The sequence below is a fragment of the Gavia stellata genome, chromosome 29 (assembly GCF_030936135.1).
Source record: "Gavia stellata isolate bGavSte3 chromosome 29, bGavSte3.hap2, whole genome shotgun sequence".
Lineage (NCBI taxonomy): Eukaryota > Metazoa > Chordata > Aves > Gaviiformes > Gaviidae > Gavia > Gavia stellata.
This window is the reverse complement of record NC_082622.1, coordinates 7,863,851-7,884,587: the sequence shown is the minus strand read 5'-3', so window position 1 is coordinate 7,884,587 and position 20,737 is coordinate 7,863,851.

The following is a 20,737-nucleotide window of genomic DNA, read 5'->3' as shown; positions in this document are numbered from 1 at the left end:
ATCCCGTAGGGCCGTTGCACTGCAATTGCCAAAGGAATTTTCTTATCCTTCCAGACCCTGCTCCCACTGACTCCTAGGACTTTTTGCAACAGAGTGATGGGCTTGTGTCTTCAGTGGACAGAAACACAGACAGGGTGACTGACTAGTGCTGGTAACTGCCCTGCTCTGAGTGGGAGGTGGACTGGAGACCTCCAGAGGTCCCTTCCCATCAATACAGCTATGATGAGAACCATGAAGTAGCAGGAAAGAAATGCTGGTGAGAAGGACCAGCTGCATTTGCAGTCCCATAGCGCACAGGGACATTTTCTAGTGCTTCATAGATTAACACTGCAGAACCAGAACAGTCTGAAGTCTGTTCAGGACAAGGAATGGACACTATTTCAGGACACAGATATCTTCTTCCAGTTGGTAGATGTGATTGATGTCTATTCACTTCCTTTAAATACCTCTGCAGCACCTGGGACTGTGGCCTGTGAGGACCTGCTGAACCACCCAGAGTGGGAAGCAAGGTCCAAGTTCCTCCTGCAGCCATAGAGAAGCACTTTGGGGCAGAGTCCCACAAATACAAGTCCTTCCTTAGTCCTGCTTAATACCTGCCAGGGAACCAGAAAGACGGGACGCTCCCAAGTGCAGGGCACGTGCTGATGGAAGGCAGCCTCCAGCCAGGCCCCTGACACCAACGGAGGCTCGGTGCTTGGATGAGCTCGGCTCACAGATGAATAACAGCTCGTGGGAGTAAGGGTGAGTCTGGTGGGCAGAGCACACTGCTGGAGAGGTGCATTTGCAGTGCAGGGGCCTCCAGTTGGAGCTACTTACCCACGATGGTTTGATTTGTGGTCGAGCAGGTTGTAAACAGTTTCACACTGGAATTTCAGAATCAGTAAAATCAAAGAGCCCTGACAAATGGCTGGTGCCTGAGGTTGCTTCCGCAGTGTTTCTAACATGCCCAGTTGTTTTCCCAGTAGCTGGCTGCTTCTCATCGTTAAGGCGTGTTGGGCTGCAGTGAGATTGAGACTCTTAGAGTCAGTGACTACCAGCTAACTGCACTAAACTAGCCTGAAAATCCCAGGATAAGGGAATCCTGGGAGGAGACACAGGGGTGGCTTTTATATCTGGGATAATGGGGTCTGATCCTACCAGAACTTACTCCTTCACAGCACATTCAGGGCAATTGTGTCCAGGGAAGCACTACAAGCTCGAAGTTGGTGCTGGCTTGACTTGGTTCCTCTGCCACGAGATGAAGATGCTGCTCTGCCTGGAGTGACAAGGTGTAGGCAGAAGAGCCTTCAGGAAAGAGCTGTGCTCCATGTTACTCCTGCTTGTTCCCCACCACTTTGCTTTGATCTCTGTCTAGGCTTGCTCTCCTGGAAAGCAGGGGCCAGACGAGGTGTCAGAGCACCATGGGCAAACAAGTCATGAGGAGAGCAGGGTGGTGGCACAGAGAGTGGTCCCAAGCAGCTGGGGGAAGCATGAAGAGGGGAGACGTCACACCTGTACAGCAGTGAGCCCATATGGGATGCACATATAGACCTACTTGCAGAAAAGATACGTAAGCTATTTGATAGCTGGAGAAAATGTCTGGAAGAGCTGAATTTGCTTAGTATTTCAAGGAAGTCTAGGGATGACTTTATTATGATGTGCATGAGCCCTCAGCGGGAAAAAACAGAGATTTTTTTGGCCTTGAAGTGTATGACTTGTATCAGGGAGAGTTACTTAGCCTGTCTGTTCCTCACTGTGTCCGTCAGTAAACTGGAGGTAAAATTCACCCAGATCCAGGTTTGTTGGGTAAAGCATCGCCATACTCTTACACAGAAAATATAATATGAGTGTCTGGTACCAGTTACATGCTAAATATGCAATTTATCTTATGTGGGATAGTCCAGGAAAGATTATAAAAGAAGTTATTTTATACCCAGTTTATTTGCACTCTTTAAATAACCTGCTTAAGTCTGAGTAGGAGCTGTGTGAAGTAGCGAGGTGCAGCCTCGAGATGAGGGTCCGGGAGGGGATGTGGAAGGTGATCCCTGTCCCTGGGCTGAGCTGCAGCTGGAAGAGGCTTGTCTCACTGTGCTGGGAGATGCTCGCCTTGCTAATGCCGCTGCTGGGTGGTCTCCTAGGGCAGAGAGTGGTGCTTCCTTCCTCCTCATGGGCAAGGGAGGCATCAGTGGGTGAGCTGCAGCTCAGGTGGGGGTCTTGCATCTCCCCCCAGTTGCTAAAGGACGAGATGGGGCAGAGATGAGGGAAGAGAGCAAGCCCTCCTCCTGCCCACCCGGCCTCCCCAAGGGTGCTGTCTGAGTGTGAGGTACCTCCCTGTTCACCACCCAAAAGCTCCTTTCCTGCAGTGGGCAAGAAAAGGAAATAACACTGGAAAAGTAAGCTTTTTGGAAGTGCATCCCTCCTCCAGTTATCCTTCCCTCTGAGGACCCTGCTCCCTGCTGCCAGCGGTCACACTGCTCTCATCACTGAAATGAGGGAATAATCCAAACTCACCAAGGCTGTGGATGGACCAGGAGCTGTGGAGCACCCAGCCCTTACCTTGCATCGCGTAGGGTTTTGGCTGTAAATAGTGGTTGAAAGGCTGCGTTCAGAGCTGGTCCCACTCACTGGCGGGAGGCGAGCAGAAATAGCTCCTGTGGTATCATTCCTCCAAGAATTCATTTTTTTTTCCCTGGGTGTAAATGATTAATGAAGGATATTGTGGAAAGCAGATGTACTGTTGCCACAGTAACTGAGACGAGTGGCGGGCAAGGTTTGTGCACATGCTGAATACTGAAGCGATGATCTTCGTGCGTGTTGTAGTTATTTTAGCCTTCATAAGATTCTGGTTAATTATTAACACCATGAGGTCCTAACCTGGGGGAATATTTATAAGTGAGGATAAGTTCATAATGAATCCCTTTCAATTTTCTCTCCCTATCCCCTTCTCTGCCTGGATACCATTATAATTTTATCTCCCTAAAATCTCGCATTATCTCACTTTCAACTACAGTAACCTATTACCATCTTTAATTTTTAAAAAGGATAATAATGCAGGAGAAAATATGAGGGTGGGGATGATTCACGGTCACTTGTCTGCCACGGCATTTCCTTGCTCTATTACCTGCTGGTTTCCTCTGCTTTCTAGGGTCAGTCTGGGGCTGGCAGTGAGTGAGAGATCCCACTCCAGCCCATCTGCATCACCAGTCTATGCCAGTGTCCAGCCTCCTCGGCAGAGCAGCAGTTCCTGGTGGGACGGTGGCACTGTCACTTTGGGGGACCTGTCACTTCTCAAGGACAGCTCACCACCGGAATCCCAGCAAAGGTTCTGGACTTTTAAAGAGACTGTGCTGCAGAAGAGGGAATCTGGATTTTGCTTTTTGCTCCCTGACCTGACTTTGCATAATGCTGGGAGAGAAACAGAGGGGTGGGATTGATTTGAAAGAGCTTGAAGAATAAAAAGAGCTACCCCTGTCCCACTCCTCTGCTGCAGGACTCTGGTGCTGCTAAAGGCAAGAGGCGGGACTAAGTCTCAGTGCTCTGATGAACCAGCAGGTACCAGGGAATTGGCACCTTCCCACATCTAAGTGACAAATCCAGACGTCATCATCTTCCAAAAAGTAGGGGTCTTCCGTTGGGCAGCATCAGTGTCTCCTTTACTGCCGCCCAAACAGCTCTGTGATGGGCCAGGCTGGCAGCTGGCCCTGGAGATGGGCTGTTGAGGAGAGACCTGAGCTGGCCCATGCTTGGTGCACAGCACCAAGCAGCTATGGGATGGGGGGAATCACGCCTGATGCTGTTCTCATCCCTGGATCTCACAGTGCGGCATGCTGATAAGAGCTCTGTGGAGGTCCTGTTTTATAGATAGGGAAACTGAGGCAGAGACAAGCGGCGCTTCTTTCTCAAGGCCACACAAGAAGGGTGCCCCAGGGCTGGGAACTCTTCCTTCCCATTGGAGTCATCAGGACTGGACACATCCACAGTGCCAATGAAAAGTCACATCCCTGGGAAGTCAGCAGGAGACTTCCTACCCTCCCATACCCCCACGCTCATCACCAACCCCCAAAGCTGACATATCATGGTCCCCACTGTCCTTTCCCTGCCTCATCCCCCTCGCCTGCTCCCTCCTCTTGCTCTGTGCCTCCTCTCACCTCCAAGCTGCTCCGGTGACCTGCTCCTCAGCAAGCCCTCTCAAAGCCTGGTAGACCCAGTCGGGCAGAACGGAAGGCTCCCTGCACCTCCCCTTCCTCCAGCACCATCCACCAGCCCCCTCCTCTAGCCTTGCCCCACACTGCACCCACTGCTGGTCCTGTTGGCTCCTGCTTGTGAAGGTCGGGTCCACTCTGAGGGCACCTTCTGTTCTTCATGTACTTAGAAATCACGTTGATGCCTCCAGCTGATGCTTTTATCTGGAGCAGATGCTTTTATCTGGAAACAGTTCTCACATTGGACTCCCAAACACATTAAATGAAGGTTGAGAGGAAAAATTGAAGGGCATTTTGCCTGGTCACAAACGGAGAGATCTGGGAGTCCTGCCAGCAGCAGAGGGGCTAATATGATGGCTGGGCTTCTGCCTTGCATAGCGTTCAGGGAGAGACAGATGGTTCGGGAGCTCCAGGCTCCTGATTTATTTTGCTTACAAACCTCAGCTCTACCCACCTTTCTCCCCAGGACACTGATTTTGGCCTGCAGGAGAGGCAGCAATGGGAGGGCAGGACCATGTGAGACCAAGGCTGGGATGGAGGAAGCTTTATGGGACTAAGGGGAGCAGTGGATCACACTACACAGGGTCTGACCTGTTTAAAACACTAGGAAAGCCACACTGCATGATGAACCATTGTGGAAAAAAACTTTTCTGAAGGTTCTGCACACCACAATCCTGCCACTTCGCACACAGGGGAGTGAAGGGGCAGTGTGTGCTCAGCAGCTGAGCACGTCCCATACCCACCTGGGGACTCACCCCTGTGCTTGCTTATGCTCATGGACTCCCTGAGCTGAGAGGTGACGGCAGCGGGGTGACAGTGCCAGCAGGGCAAGGAGCATCCCATGGGATTAGATCCTGCAGGGAACAACTCGGGGGGCTCCAGCATAGCTGGATTAGACAGCCAGCTAAATCACGTCAGTCCTGTGGCCATGCTGTGCTATTAAAACTGGTCCTGGTCAATAAACACCAGTGTGTCTAGGAAATGGAGTTGCGCAGTCCCTAAGCCTTTCCCTTTGGGCTGTAAGGACAACAGATCTGCTCACAAAGAGCAAACGCCGTGCACATGGCCCCAGCTCCTCCAGGTGACAATGGTCAGAAGGTGCAAGAGCCCTGCGGTAGCAGATGCAGGACATTTCCTTCTACGTTAAGCCTTAATCCAGTCTCTGAAGATCAGCTTAAATGAGATTGATTTAAACCTTGAGCACCCCTTCTGTATTTCTCATTGCTGTTTATTATGACAACAGGGTATTCCTCACATGCACAAAAATTTCCACTTCCTTTTATGAATCTTCCTAAATTCTTGTCCTCAAAGATTAAGTAAAATTCAGAAGGAGATGGGATTTTTAATGGCTTCCAGCAAACTGCAGAAGATCAGAATTAAGAACAAAACTCCTCAGGATGGGACCTTTCTTATGATCAGGCACAGAAAATGCAAGACATGCCTCTTTTCTGAATGATGTTAAAAAATGTGGTGGGAAAGGTCACTTGGAAAGACACACACAAAGAAGGCATCAGAGGATCTATTTTAAACCCTTGACCACTTGTTCTTCTTTTCTGCCTGAAGGCATTGCCAAGCTGCGCTCAGCCACCAGTACAGGGTGTACAAATTGCCTCTGGCAGGCAGGTGGATCAGCCTTAGACAAGGCTGAGGGACATGCAGCAAGAAGACCTGGTAACTTCCAACTGGCCTTTGCTCCTCCAGCTGCGGCTGTATTTGCAGGCTGTGAGAAGGATGGATGGACCTCATGGATCCATTGCTTGCCCCAGTTCAGCTGGCTCCACCTATATGGCCTCCTGCCCATGTGTCTCTTGCACCAGAGAAGCTTCATCTGGAGAAAAGACTGTTCTCCACAGACACTGAGGCCTCAGGTCCTCACTGTCTGACATGCCTATAGGCACCACTTTTTCCTGTCTGGTATTATAACCCGGGATAACCTGGTTGCCAACCAGGCTAACAGCTGAGAGAGGCACAGGAGCAGCTCCCCTCTCCGCACTTCAGCCCCTGAAAACATTTACACAAATAACTGAAAAAGCCCCATCTCCAGCCAGCAGGCAAAGCCAAGAGCAAGCTGTCAAGATGTCTTTGACAAAGACTTTTTTTGTCATGGAAAATGTGATTTCATCAGAACAGCCTTTTCAGAACAAGCCTCTTTCCTAGAGCTGTGCAAGAATGCCAGAGAACTTTGCACAGTGATTCTGTGCTTTCAACCTAGAAAAAATAGGCAATTTGATCATCTTTTCTTGTCTCTCATGTAGTTTTGTATTTTTCAAAAATGGTCCTGTTTTTCTCACAGAAAAATGTGTGTCTAGGGTGCATTGAAGGTAAAAAATAAGGCGGGGGGGAGGTAAAGGGAGTAAAAAACTTTTAGCAAAAGCAACATTTTAAAAATATAATGCCTCCTAAAAAAGTAGCACTTTCACTTTTAAATAATCATGTGTTCACTTTAAACTACTTGTGTCTCTAAGTGAGCAAAAGTAAGACAAAGTACATCCCTTTCCCTGATTAAATAATTAAAATGTGGTGAGAGACAGTGTTTGTCTTTTAAACCTCTCAGAAGTTTTCATCAAAAGCCCAAAGCAAAGGAACCCACCACAGAAGTGCAGCTAAAGTGGGCTCTGAAATGCTTGGAGAAATTGGGGTGAACCCACAGAGCCTCTGGTCGCTGTGTCCAGGATCCTACCCAGGGGATGGGCAGTGGCTGCAACACCTCCCTGAGCAGGAGCCGCCACTGCTCTGCCCCCTCATCTGCTGCAGAGGAGGTTTTCAATTTACACACCCTCAAAGCCCTTCCAGGAGGAGTGTGGGCTCTGCCGTGGGACTGAAGCCTGCTGCCATGGGTTATCTTATCTTGCAGAGACACTGTAGAAGTCATCCTTGGATGCCAGCTGATCCCAGGCTGGAAATCCAAACGCTGTAGGCTGGGCTGAGGTCTGCTGGCATGCTGGAGCCCAGTCTAGCTACTGCTATGCAGCCTGGTGGGCTCTCACTGCTGCTCCTCTGGCTTCCCACCTGTGCCGCATGGAGATAATCCTCCCTCCTGATGTGCTTACCAGACTGGAGCTGGGGTCCCCCTCCTTTCCCCACCCCGCTCTTCTCCATGCTGAGAGAGGAGACAGGCAGGGAGTCACAGAGGAGAGGGCAGTAGGGACAGAACATTGTGGAGATGCTTTCTTTTGGGCCAGAAGAGCTGCAAGCTCAAGGCCAAGGGCAGGGCTGGAGGGTGATTGTAGAGAAAGCTCCAGCTGGGGTAGAAATTCGCTGCCTCTCCATTGCTTGCTTTTGCACCCCTGTCACCTTCCTCCATGGGAAAGGCAGCTACCTGCAGGACAGCACAGCTTTTGGAAGAAATCCCTTGGGCGATGCCATCAGTACTTGCCGTGGCAAATATTTATCCTGCTCATCACAGAATCACAGAATCACTAAGGTTGGAAAAGACCTGTAAGATCATCAAGTCCATCCATCAATGAACAAACACCACCATGCCCATTAAACCATGTCCCACAATGCCATGTCCACAGGTTCCTTGAACATCCATGGGCACAGCCATGGCTTAGCCACGATCCCTGGCAGGTGCCAGCAGCAGGTGGGATGAGAGCGGGTCCTGCCAACGGCAGGTGCTGTACATGGGGCTGGAAATATTTTCCTGTGCTGTTGCATGTTGCTTGGGTTTCAGACTGACCACAGCTTACTGTTTCTGCTGTCAACATCTGGCCTCAACTAACCACCAGCATCAAAAGGAGCAGAATTTGACCCTTAAGTCACAAATTGCCAAGTCTGCATGTTTCATGTGTCTTGGGTACTGCGGATCAGCGCTGGCTGGGAGCTGAGGGAAAGCACAGAAGGGATGGATTTGGCTGACACTGCACTCAGAGCAGTGTTATTAAATATTTGCCAAGACAATCCTTCCACTGGCTTAAGGGCTTTACTCCCGATTTGTACCATTAGGAGGGAGGAATTAGAAAGTCATCACTGCAATGGGGAAATGGTATTATGTTGGCTATGCCACATTTTTGAAAAAGCTCTTGGACCTCAGAGCAATCCTTTGTACACACTTTCTCACTAGACCAGCAGCACTGATTCAGCAAGGGAGCTTTTTCCAGCTGCTGCCCTTAGTAAGCAGGGCAAATCAGTGCCCTTCTCTGTCAGAAGAACACTGCAGCATTAAAGTGCTGAGGGATAACGCAGCAACTCTGGGAATTAGAAGAGAGAAAGGAACAAAAAGGATGAAGGAAGGAGTCAGGGAGTTATCAGTATCCCCAGCCTGGCTGGGGAAAGGGCACGAAAGGCTCCGAGACTCCCATGAATCTGCCCTTGGCCCCTTTTCCTGGTGCGTCAGGGCTGGAATTTGAGGCATGCGGTATGTTAGCACTGCAGCTACTGGAATGAAAACAGGAAACGTGGAGAGGCTGCAAGCGCCCCGGCACGCTGGAGACAGCCCCTGCAGAGCTCTGGGAGAGAAAGAAAAGAGTCATTTGTGCTGCAAAACGTGCTCTTCTGAAGGATTTTCTGCCTGTGGTGCTTGTCAGTGCAACACTCCCCATCTCTGCCAGCTCCCAGGGGTACTCTCTTCCAAGGGCAGCCCCTCCGTGTGAAGGGAGATGCAGGGCTGGGTTTCCTCCAGGCTGGTCAGATCAGGAATACAGGCACATCTGTGGCTCCTTTAGTTCACAGGCAGGTGAGAAAGAGGCAGAAAGCTCCTCCATCTCATCCAAACCAGGAGCTAGGAGATATTCTCAGCTTGGAGAGCAGGGAAATGATCCTGGACCTTGCAGTACACGTCCATCACCTCCAGCCTTCCCCAAGGTCAGAGTCTTCACAGGGCTGGGCTCTCCCGTTCCCTCTGTAGATGGTGTTTCAATCACCGCTTGTGCCAGCTATGGTCGTGGTCTGGTCCTGGGCAGTCACATGTTCTCATCAGGAAAAGCAGCATGAGAGGAAGGATGTACAGGATTTACAAACACTGGTAGAAAGGACTTCACAAACCTCCCAGGTGGAGGTATAGCACCAGACACTTCCCCTCCTCTGTCTCCAGCAGGAACAAGTCCCCTTCTCACAGCACCAAAGACAGGGTTGTGACAGACCGAATACAACACAGAGAATGTCCCATCCTGCCCATGCACAGTGATGGCAAGAGATGGTTTAAGCCAGTATCATGCAGCCCTCCACCCACCTATGGTCTGATGATGAGGCTGTGGTTTAGAAAAGCAGAAATACACATGAAGACTCTTAAAGTTGCAGGTTAGGCTCCGACATGTGGATTTCAAAATGTAACTGTTGGGAGACATCACAAGGCTGTATCTTATCACTTGTCCATTTTCCTTTGAAAGGTGTGTTGGTGTGACTACTGCAGGGCTGGCACAGCAGCCCAGCAGGGTGACAATGACATGAATCACTGCAAACTACTGTCTCCTGCTTAATCCCACCTGCAGGTGTAGTCTCTGCATGTGGGGGTTTCTGGGCTGAGATACCTGCAGCATCCAGAGCCCACACACACAGCCTTGCTGGAGAGCTGGCTCCCCATGGCAGGCTAGAGGAGGGAGCTGCTTAACTATCTAAAATTACGATTTCTACAGACATCATGGTTTCAAATGATGAGACGCTTACCACCTGGTTACTGTCAGGGTATGCAGCCACCAGAGCTGTGGGTGAGTGGAGCAAGCTGCCCATGAGTGAAATACGGTAATGACACAACCCTGCATGTGGTTCCTAGGACTCAGCAGAAATGAAGAGTGGGCTGTGCAGATAAAAGGTTTGAACAATGCAAACGTTGTCCCAAGATGCTGTGTCACGCAGAGGATGTCGTTCTGTTTGTCCTGACAATTTCATGTCATGGCTAGTCCCCTCTCTGTCTTTCTCCTGCTGTAGCAAGAGCTGGTGATGTATTCATGTGCATTCCTGTGCTTGTTCCTCTGCTTCCATCCTGTGCACTCTGCTCCACAAACACAGCACTGGGCTTCTGGCAAGGAGGGGAGGATCCTGCCAAAAACTGAGGCCAAGTGGCAGGAATTGAGAAACTGAGGCATCTACCCAAGAGAACACAGAGAAAAGGCAAAACACAAGGCTGCAGAGCCAAAACTCAAGCGGGCATTTCAAGCATTCCTTGGATTGCTCAACCTCTACCACAGCTTCCTATTGCACAGAGCAGCAGGCGCTGAAGCCCTTTGTTGCTTTCTCAACAGGGAAATTGTATGGAGATAAACTCACCAGCATGCAGAGATCTCCAAGAATGTCAAGCAGTTATTGACATCTGATTCAGGGTTCATTCATCTGGCTGAAAAGAGATAATAGAGAGCTATGTGTTTGCATCGCTTTGTGGCGCTGAAGCCATTCTGAGTCATGCACTGCCAGGTGAGATGGAGGGACCTGTTTCTTACTGTGCAAGCACTATGCCATCCGTTGAATGAAACTATGGACAAATGTACGGGTAAGGAAGCACTCATTATGGTTAATGAAATCAAGGCATTCTATAATTACGTCTGTGGAGGTGCAATCAAAATCTGCCAGGCTAACAGCTATTTCTTGCATTTCTCTTTAAAAACAAGCCTACCTTTCCAGGTGTGTTCCCATGAATGCTGCAGTGGAGGGCTGTGATTACACGCTTGTTTACAAGCCAGGATAACTGATTGCCAATGCTGATGCACTGTGCTGGCTGATGCTAAGAACGTGAGATCATGTCATTCCACCTCCAGATGAAGTTTTTGTAGATTAACTTCTCCCTAACTTACCTATCTCCATTGACCAAGTTGTGAAAGCGACTGTCCTGGTCCCGGTCTGGTGTGTGCTTCAACTGGAAGTGGTGGGGCTGACCCCTGGAGAAACTGCCTGTATGATTCAAATAATTTTGATGCACAAATATGAGTGCTCTGTCCATAAAGGCTGCTTTAAAAGGAAGCTCTATTATTACTCCTGATGAAAGTTTCTTGGTCCTTACTTAAAACAGGTCTAGGAACTGTGTATGTGAAGTCATTCCTGCTGGCCCAAAACCAGCCTCACCACAGGGAGATGTGAAGAGGCTCATCACCTGCCTGAAATGTGCCCAGTGTTTTCATGGGAAGTGTTCAAGAAGCCACATCCACAATCCAGATTGTTATTTCTGAGTCCTCCATGGAAAGAGCTTTCCATTTGTGGCAGACATTTACTCGAAATGGTCTGCGGTGACCTTGGTCTCATTGCCAATAAGTATTGCAAAAATCCCTACTCTTCATCATCTGTTTGAGACTCCTGGACTACTGGCTGCTGTGGTAGCTGACAAGTGAGAAAGCAGTCCTTACCTCTGAGGAGTACCTGGGCACGGGCAAAATCTAATTTGATCTGGCTCCAGTTCACTCTGTTATCCTCAAGGAAATGGTCAGGCTGAATGGATGAAACAGATAGAGCAATGTGCCTTAAAAAGGGTAATTGTGAGATGCTCCCTGGGATGAAAGCCAGGTCCTTCATGACATAGCTGTTTCATCACATCAACATACTGTTCCTTGCTGAACTCTAGAGTCAGTTTAGCTGAACTGCTCTTGGAATGACATCTGACAACCCACAACCGACACACTACCTCGAAGCTGTCTCTGATCCCAGATACTCTCAGCTCATCAAGGCTAAGAACATTTATGTCTTGCTGGAAGTCTCAGAAAGTCTCCAGTAATACCTGCTCTGCGTGAAACAGGGAGTCTACAAGAAGCTGCAGGGTATCCACACTATTGCGGGGATGCAGGAGAGGGTGCCAGGACCCGTGGTAGGGTTGCTCAGAGCACAGTCCCTTCCCTGTGCAGGAAGATTTTGTGTCATTCTTTCCTCTTCCCCACTCCTGTGGCAGCAGTGAGGGAGGTATTATTGCCCATGTTGCTGTCAATGAAGTCATGGAGCTCATTTGCCTCTTCTGCTTCGGTTCTGTCCGTCCTGCCCCACAGACACAACTGAGGGCATTCAGTTTGCAGGATACGCATGTTTGAACTTGCAAATGGAAGAGGTAGGATGGAATATAGAGAAGAAAATTTTAGTTGTCAATCAAAGCAGCATTCCTGGCAACCTGGTCTGGAGACTCTCTTAAAAGACATGATGGACGCTCAGCATATGGGGCATTTACACCTGAACCTGACAAGCCACAAACAGCCAGGCAGCACCACCCGGGCCCTGAGAGGGAGAGGAGGAGGTTGGGGATGTCTACATCTCTGGCCCTGGCTTTGAGGCTTCAGGGCAGGACCTTTTCCCAGTGCCTACAGGAATTCAGCACCCACACTGTATCATTTCCCTTCCTACTCTGTTCCTGACCTTTCCCATGCATAGGTTTCATCTTTCATTGCTTCCATTGTATCACAGCAGGCAATTCCTTCTCTAGTTTTGCACGTACTTTCCACTGTCCCATCTGAATCACACCCCTGGAAGCAACTGGAACATACCCTCTGCAGCCACCAGCGCAGCTTGGCTGGCATCAGATCAGCTTTCAACAGCTCATGCAATACTGAAGCATCAGTTAACAATTCCTGTAGCATTGTGGTTTACCCCAACAGCCCACTCTGGGGTCTAGTCCTCAAAGCAGGGCAGGCAGCACAAAATCACACTCTCCTGCACCACTGTGCCCTGCTCAGGGGGTGACATTCCTACCTGACCTCCTTAACCAGGTGCTGGTCTGCAGAGATCTCCCTTCTCCTGTCTCCTGCATAGGCTGAGTTCTTCTGGGCAATGTCTCTCTTCTGCTCTATTTTGTTGCTCACAGAGAGCTTTATGCGACAGCGCCCTGCCTAAGATTAGAGCTACCAGTCCCTAGGCTGTTCTTTCATTAATTAATCTTCATATAGCAATGCACGAATTCATAACTATCCTTCCTGTATAATGCAGTCCCCAAGGGCCTTGGCTGACTGGTTACACTGTGGTATTGCTCTTCACTACTTTCCCAGTATTTTCCTGTGTATTCTTGCTTCTTGAAAACATCTCAGGTGCTTGTTTTTGAAGCACAGGTGAATGGGACACACTTGGGGCCATTTCAGGATGTGAAACCTGTAAAATGTTGGGTAATTGGTACTTTGATAAGAAAAGGATATTTTCTGGATACCTGAAGCACTGAGTTGCTCTTCTGCAGCTATCTCCAGACTTAGTGCTTCCAGAGCTGGTATCTTTTCATACTTACATGAAGTTGCTTTTGAGGGACACAACCCTTTCCTGATGCCATCACTCCATGTATCCAGCCACCATAAAGCAGCCATTTTCTGGGACAACGCAGTCTCCTCTGCATTTTAGTTCCTGCAAAACCTGATCTCTTCAGTGCAAAAGGGTGGAGCACAACCAGCTGTCTCATTGATTAAACAAATGTCTTAGAGTTGGTTGGCCTTAAATCTTTGCAATCCCCAAAGTTAGCCTGTATCCAATTGGGTCCACCCGTTGTAAACACACATTTTGCAAACTATGTCCCTGTCACTGGTAAATTCTCCTTTGTTTTCCCTCTGACTTTGTTTTTCAGGGTTTTGTTTTACTTCCTGACTTGCTTTTTCACTTTCCTGGGTTGCCTTGCTCTGCCCCCACGTCACCTGAGTGCCTTGATTGAGTTTAGCAGTGTGTGGGTCTCCATTTAATTCCTCCACTATTTTCTTTCCTTTGTTTAGGACATTGTTACAATGAACAATTCACGTGCTATCTGCGTTGTCACTTTCTGTGAGTATATATGCCTTGATCACTTTGCATGTATTTGCATAATGCTCCTTTCTGTGGCAGTTGTTGCAGAATTCCCTGTTTGCAGGACACTTATTTCAGGGACGTTCAGCTCCACATTTAATATAGATCAGCTCAGGCTTGGGGTTTTTGCCAAACTTTTGCCAGTTTTGCTTGCCTAGTTCTGTGATCTCCTCTGAAGTGCACCCTTAACCATCACTGCTCTCAGTGCAACCCCTGGCAGATGGGTCGGCATTTTCTTCTTGGTGTATCTGGCTTTGTTTTATTATTTAATGGCTCCTGCATTTTCCCTGCATGAGGGTGATGTTCAGACTCAGTCTCCTTTGACTTCTGAAGGACATCATCACCCCAAAGTTGCACATTTAATCTGAGCCTCCTGATCTATTTTTTTGCTGTCAGATTTTAAGCTCAGCTCCTCTCACCTGCTTGTTCCAGCTCTGGCTGGGGTCTAGTCCTCCTGCGCACCACCTCCCAGAGCTCACCGGTGCCATCACTGGCATCAGCAGAGCAGGGATCTCTGATGGACTTATGCTATTCGTCAGCAACATCTCCTGGGATTTCCACCTGCCCAGGGTCGCTGCTCGCCTCCACTGATGCTATGTGGAAGGCCAAGCATGCAAAACCCACCCAGGTCTGAAGCGTGTGTGACCTTAGGAAGCAGCACAGCCACCACAAGAGGGAGGCAATTTACTGAACCGCTGCTGCGCACCCGTCCCCGCAGAAACCTGCCTGGCACTGCAATACGTTTCTCAGCACTGAGATGACAGCTGTGTCCTGATGCTCCACCTGGGACTGCGCCACAGATCATCAGCACCAGGGGCTGGCGCAAAGCGCTCAGCAAGGTGGGAAAGGAGGCTCATCCCAGTTAACACTTACTCATGAAAACATCAGGGTACCACTGCCCTGGTGCTAGCGGAGGGGAAAAGCAAGAGGATGAGTGTTGGGGCAAGATGAGCAGCATTGCTAGTGCAAGGGGCTGCAGGACAATGGCCACGCTGCATCTTGTATCTCCTGGCTCAGCTGCTGCGAGGCTGGGACTTGGTTTTGTTCAGTAAAAGACCAGAACTGGAAGTCTCCTGTTCACCACGGGGTGTTAATCACAACCATTTCCAGCAGGTGCTGAAAGACATTTTGTGTTGCTGTGCCAGGCTCTAAAAATTGAAGGACACTTATCCGACATCTTTTTTTCTGCCCTGAGGACAGGACACATGTGCCAAAATAACCAGCCTCACCTGCTCCAGTCTCTGATTTTACTGCTTGAACATACCCAGTGTGCAGTGAACATGTTAGGGCAGCTCAGCACGGGGGCTACAGGCAGCTCTGCCCAGCACTGCTGGCACCTCCTGGGGTGCCAGAGCTCCCCCCTGCCCTCTGTGACCTGTGCTAGCCGAGCCCCGAAGCGCTGGGCTGGGGAAGCTGCAGCCATGCTGCAAAACAGTGTTGAAACACAGCAGCACAGTTTGAACCTGGGAGAGTCAGAGGGACCGACCCTGGGTCATCTAGATAGTGAGGCTGGATAATTTTTGGATACCAGGTCATCTTTCTTTCTCACATATAGCCAACTTTCTGACTTACTGTTTTGCTGGGGTGTTTCATTTTAACTTGTCTTCACGTTTTGTCTCTACTCATTCTGAAATCTTTCCTAGAATCAGAAACTCACCCACGCTGGCATCACTGACTGCATGGTGGGATTTTGAGAAGAACTGATAAGAATTCAGTTAAGAGTGTTGCACTCAGGTCCACTGATTAAGCAGACTGCTTTCCAGGCTCCAGATCAGAGGTGGCCTGGCTCTCATGGAGCGATGGACAAGGTTACTGCTCCGCTGAACTCCCAGCACATGGGTGGTTGGACTGGTGGTGAGTCATTGCATCACACATTATGTGTGTTGTACAGTAACATTTTAAGGCAAAATGAAATAAACTGATTTATATGCAGCAGGTGAGAGGACACTCACAGAGCGGTAATTTTGTCATTGATCCTGGTGTAAGCTGGCCTGTCCAGCTCATGAGTCTGACACCTCTGATTCAGAAGTTCAAGACCCTGCTACAAAATGGTGTCTCTAAACAACAGCAAGGATGGGTGTCAGGACAAGTGACCTTACAAACCACATCATCACTCCATAAAAATGAAAAACTCCGCTCACAGCGTGGAGGAGACACAGCTGCGGTTGTCCGCTTTAATTCATAAGAACAAACCACAAAACTCTTGCACAACCTTTAGTGCAAGAGGTCAAAACACTGTCAGGGCAATAGGTGGAGGAAAGCAGTGGGTGGAAGCTGCAAATGGGCCCCTAAACCACGTCTGTGAAGGATGACTTGCAGTGTCAGTGTCTGCTGAAACCACCACGAGCTGCCTAGCCATTTTGCTAGGGATCACTCTGTGTTATGTTCTTTCCAGGGGAAAGGCAAAGAAATAAGATTAAGAGCTCTAATTGCATCAAAATATTCTAATGAAGCCGGTGACTGAGATGTAAATGAGCATAAGTATGCAGCAGTTTGGGGAACTTGTGCTACTTAATTAATGAGATACATTGCAACAAGAGAAAGGAAATAAATTTGAAAATATTAAATCTGGCACCAAGGTACTCCATTTCTAAATCAAACCATTTTCAAATGATTGATATATTTCTTGTTAAATCAGTGCTCAGCAGTCCCATAATCTCCAGGTGAATATCCCAGACTTTCACACTGAAAGCCATCCCAACTTGACCTAAGATGTCACCATCACCACTAGACAGCACAAGCACTCGTGGCTGTGTGCGCCCGGGATGGCAGGGAAGGCACCAGTATGGAAAGATGTCTCAGCGTCTCACTAGCGCCCAGCAGGATTTGCACTTTTTCTTTACACTCAGAGATCTTTTGCATCTCTGGAAGGCACTCGAGCGAGGTTCAAGCCCATAGAGGTAAGTCTCACCTCGACGTACATTGTCACCGTGATGGAGGCTGACGTGCAGGTTTGCTCGCCCAGAAGCAGGCAGGGGTCAGAGCTCTGAAGTCAGGTTCAAAGCAGGATCACGCAGCCCTTGCAGGGCACAGCAAACCCTTCCACCAGCATCTGCCCTGGGATGCCATTTGAGGGTATCAGAGCTGACTTTCAGGTGATCCCATGCCCAGCAGGGACTCTCCACCCCAGCGTGCCCGAGGGAGTGTTCAGCGAAGTCAGGGCAGACCATTTCTCACTCCCAGGCCAGGAGGAGCTTCTAAATGCTCTGGCACAGCCGCTGCACTACATCCTTTTTTCTAATGAAAACATATATCACTGGCACGATTACCTGCTCTGCCTTCTAATTAAAAGATGTTGCTCTATCTGCCATTGTTTCCTGCCCATCCCCCGTCTCAAGCCTACATCAGGAGTCAGACTTCAGCTTCCTCCCTGGGAAGGTAGAAGCAGAGAGCAAGGGTGGTTTATTATTTACTTTGCTGATGGCTCTGCTTAATGTCATTTTGTCTGACTTTAGGTCATATGGTGAGCAGAAGCAGGGACTGGAGAGTGCAGGAGAATCCAGGCCCTGTTTCACTGGAGCTTTATCCTTTAAAGAGGAGGAAGAGGAGGATGATGATGTCCTGCTGCTCCACAGCTTAGGGAAAATCTCCCAGAGCATCTCGCTTACCATGGGTGCGGAGAGCATGACAGAGAGGTGATGCAGGCCAGAGCCACCAAGGACATATATCTTCTACTTCAGAAAATCTGTATTTCCCAAAAAAAATCTGTACTTCCCCAGAGCTGTTTCTGAGCTCTGTTACCCAAGCTGGGTAGAAGTCCTTCTCAGTCCCTTGTAGCGATCCCTTTGGGACCCCTCACTTTGCATCAGCAACATTAGATACACCTCAGACTGGGAAAGGTGAGCTGCAGGATAACTTCACAGCCTCATGGCTAAGGTACTCACCAAGCAAGGGGACCCCTGTAACTCCAAGCATCCTCACTCCCAAACAATCCTTAGAAGAAATGCATGAGATGCTCCCTTTTCCCTTGGTCGCCCATGCCCTGGGCAAGCTCCAGCCTCTGATACAGGCATCGCCGCGGCCAAAGCAGCTGCTGCTCCCTTGGTGCACCCATAGTTGGGATGAGGAAGGTGTTCCCAGATGTGGACCCCGTGGGAGCAGATGTGGACACTGACACCAGCCAGGCATGCCAGAGCAGAGCCTTCAGTGCCAGGGAGCTGCACCTGTGCTGATGCTGCTGTAAGGCCTTACAGCATCCCTGGTCCAGCAGCTAAGGGAGGTTTTCAGGGTCAAACATGAATTCAGGCACTAGCAAGGGCAGGTGGACACATGGGAACAAGTCCTTTACGTCTGGCTGTTACTTGTAACTCACTGATCAGGGGAGACTGCTCTACATGTAGGCCCAGCCTTTTACTCAGCTCTTTAAAGAGCAGTTACACTTGGTTTTATAAAGCTATGGGCCCACAGCCACCAAAGTTTGTCTTTCCTTTCTCCATGTCTTCACGCAGAGATACTGGGATGCCCCTTGGGCTGTGCTGGTCCTGCTGGGAGCCGCAGGGAATGTGAACCAGGATCATTGCTTTACTATCATTGGCCAAAGTTGGCTTTTTACTGAAATAATTCCCTCAGATATTTGCTAGGTATCAGAGCAGAAGAGATGGTCCCAGAAAGCATCTAATTAGCATTGGCTCGACAATTCAACAGATCGACTTCCACTGCCCCCCGTTCAGCACCGAATGTCCCTGTTCATGAGCCGGCCATGCAGCCTCCCAGCATAGGTACAGCCCGTGTAACATGGAAAAAACCTGCAACAAACCACCATTTCCTCAGATCTTCTTTATTGTCTAATGATTATACTCTCTGCAACCTTCCTCCAAGCCATGAAAGATGGCTGCTTGCTTGCTGCTCAATTCCAACAGCTGAAGGGTGTTGGACCTGGCTGGTCCTTCCTCCCCAGCCTGCGTCCATGGAGATGCTAACTTTGCGTAGCAGGTAATGCTGGTGAGCACCTGGCCAAGGCCTCCACCAGCTAATCATGTCCCCCTGATTAAGGGGAGAGAGACAATTACCCTTATTTGTCTTGTCAGCACTTGGATGTGATGTGTGGCTGATAGTAACCGGCAGCCGCTTTGCCTCAGGGCTGCCTGGGGTAATAATTTACATAGTGCAGCTAAATCTGGAAATCCCACTAACATCCTCTTCTAATGAAGCTCCAGGTACCTTCCTCAAAGCCCCGGCAAGGCTGTATCTAGGCAACAAAGACAGCTGTCCCTCCACTAAAGCACTTAGATGAACACCTCCAAAGGCAAAGGATGCTGCTAATTAACCCTTGGGGCAGCGCTGAACTCTCTGCTCCGTAACAAGGTCTTTGCATCCCTTGCAGCCCACTGGAAGGCTCTTTGGGCTCTACCTCATACCCGCACTCCAGATTCCCCTCGCAGCCCTGTAGCAGGGCTGGCAAGCAGTGCAGCTTTGCTCTTTGAATGTTTATTTGCTAACATGTGGCAGGAGTTCACCTGAGCCCTCGTTGCTCCTCTTTGTACTTGCAGCTCCTGAACAGTTCCAGAGTTTGCAGAAATTTCACGTCAAGTTGTCAGTGCAAGCAGCAACGGGAGCAGAATATAAGCTTACGTAGTGCAGGGAGGACTGTCCCTTCAACAGTCAGGGAAGTGGAACAACCTCTGACCCTCGGCAGCCGGCTATCCCATGAACAAGCCCTCCTTTGGAGCTCCACAGTGCAACTGAGACAGCAACTAATGAAGCAGATGACCACCAGTCCCCACGTCGTCTGACATGAATGGTAGCTGTTCAGGGCTTGGGTTTAGGATTGAAACAGGTAACCAGATGCCATAAGCAGTCAGGATGGGACAAATTTCCAGAGGACAGAGGGAATTAGTGTCTCCACACTGGAAAAGCTGCCCCAGAGCACACAAGGGAAGAAGATACTGATAGCATAGCGCTAAGTAACCCAGAGGAATGTGGCTAAGGGAAAACAGCCGTTGAGATCTAGGAGGGTTCAAGAGAGGCATTTCAGGCAATTAACTTGGGAGTTGTGAATAGACCCTGCAGGTATCTGCCTCTTGATACCCTCCGCAAAGAGATCCTCAGGTAAATCCATCAGTCAGACAGCAAGCATAGGCTGGAAAAGGCAGCATGCGTACACCAGCGAGAGACCCACATGCTGATGGGAACACCACTCATGTAGTAAAGGGTGTAAAATGCATCAGAGTGATGTTCAAATTCAGTAAAGCAGAGAAAAGGAACAAGGAAGGAAGAAGGAAAGGATGGAAGGAAGGAAGAGAAGGGCCATGAAGCTGGTGAGGGGTCTGGAGCACAAGTCTGATGAGGAGCGGCTGAGGGAGCTGGAGTTGTTCAGTCTGGAGAAGAGGAGGCTGAGGGGAGACCTCATCGCTCTCTACAACTGCCTGAAAGAGGGTTGTGGTGAGGTGGGTGTTGGTCTCTTCTCCCAAGTGATGAGTGATAGGACAAGAGGAAATGGCCTCAAGTTGCACCAGGGGAGGTTCAAGCTGGATATTAGGAAAAATTTCTTTCCTGAGAGAGTGGTAAAGCACTGGAAGAGGCTGCCCAGGGAGGTGGTGGAGTCTCCATCCCTGGAGGTGTTCAAGGAACGTGTGGACGTGGCACTGCAGGACATGGTTTAGTGGGCATGGTGGGGTTGGGGTGATGGTTGGACTTGATGATCTTGCAGGTCTTTTCCAACTGTAGTGATTCTGTGATTCTGGGAAGGAAGGAAGGAAGGAAGGAAGGAAGGAAGGAAGGAAGGAAGGAAGGCTGTCAAATAGATCCTAGAACAGCAAGCAGAGATTAAATCTTTATACCACTGACATAAAAAATATTTAAAGGCCAGACCTGACGTTCCAGCTCTGGCTTTGAAGTATTTTACATTGTGACTCCAACTGATCTTGATAGGGTGCTTATGAAATGCGATATAACTC